Here is a 1,379-nt window from a genome sequence, read left to right as displayed (position 1 = left end):
TTCCCGACAAAAAAAAAAAAAAAAAAGCCCCAGAAAGCCCAAAAAACCAAAAAAAAAAAAAAAAAAAAAAAAGGTTTACACAAGGGAGGAAAAATCCCATCTCATTATTAGGGGGTCAGAAAAGTTACAGTGAAATGCAACATGGTTGAAAAAGATTTTAATGTGTTCAAGCTGCAGGACCAAAAATGACTAATGTAAGGGTTAGGGTAAAAAAGTAGTAATAAGTAACCCTAACCCCTAAAAAGTACATTTGTAACTCTGTTACACTAATAAGCGGAGGTTCAGAGTCGCTTATCTAATCTCTGCTACAACTTTACAAGAATTAAGACTCTAAATAAAAACAAGCTTTAATGAGTGACTCTACTATGCTAACATTAGGACCCAGATGTGACGCCTCAACAAGATCAAAAACACATGCTATGCATTTACCAATATAGGCATATTGCATATCCACATATCGAGGAAAGAGCTAATATAAATGATAATATTTTCTACCTCAACAACACCCAGCTTCAACACCAACCAGCTTGATAAAAAAAAAAAAAAAAAACGAAATTAAATGCTAACGAGGCATACCCGGTAAAACACGCAGCAATGACAGTGCAATACGGCCCAATGCACACAAACTATCTATCAGAGTAAAACCGAAGCTCTGCCGTTTCCAACTGATTTCTGACCTTAAACTGGAATTGTACAGTTTTAAATGTTACAAGGTCCCAGAGTTTCAGTATATTTGATTTGATAAATAACTGGTTTGTGTCCCAACATCCCACTTTATGTATTCGGATTGACTTATTTTGTATGCCGTATAATGGCTGTAAATTTGTTTTGTATTTATTCCCCCAAACTTCCACATAATATGTTAGATGTGGTGCAATGAGTGTGTTATACAGAATAATTAAAGATTTATAGTCCAGGATGAAACTAGTTCCTCTCAGAACAGAAACACTTTTGGCTATTTTAGATTTTACTAGGCTGATCTGTGGTTTCCAGCTAATTTATCGCCTAATATGACTCCCACAAAATGTATTTCATGTACTTGTTGTAAATCAACTGTCAATTGATATTTTAATTGGATTATTTTCCTGTTTTTTTATTGTTTCCGAATATAAGTGAACATGTGACTCTGAGGCCAGAGCAAACCTTTAACATTTAAAACAATCATGAACCAACCTGAAAAAATCATCAGGTGACTGACTGTTTCCCACAGTTGCTGTAGCAGAACCAGAACCAGAACCAGCGGCCCAATGAGACCATGGACTTACCGTCCCAACCAGGATGAGGTTTAGGTTTCTCCCACTTCCCAGGAACGTCAGCGAACTCCTCCACCATCGGGAAGAGACCTGTATCAACGTTCAGCCCCTCCACAGCGCCGGCCT

At 37.2% G+C, this 1,379-nt stretch overlaps 1 pseudogene; it reads right to left on the bottom strand.

Moving 5' to 3' along the window:
• The window catches only part of LOC106939198 (bile salt-activated lipase-like), a 22,129-nt pseudogene that overhangs the window by 14,923 nt on the left and 5,827 nt on the right, over window positions 1-1,379 (bottom strand).

This window comes from Poecilia latipinna, unplaced genomic scaffold, assembly GCF_001443285.1.
Source record: "Poecilia latipinna isolate Pla-1442-1.1 unplaced genomic scaffold, P_latipinna-1.0 Scaffold2799, whole genome shotgun sequence".
Lineage (NCBI taxonomy): Eukaryota > Metazoa > Chordata > Actinopteri > Cyprinodontiformes > Poeciliidae > Poecilia > Poecilia latipinna.
Note: the sequence above shows the minus strand (reverse complement) of the source record. Positions and strands in the feature narration are given on the sequence as shown.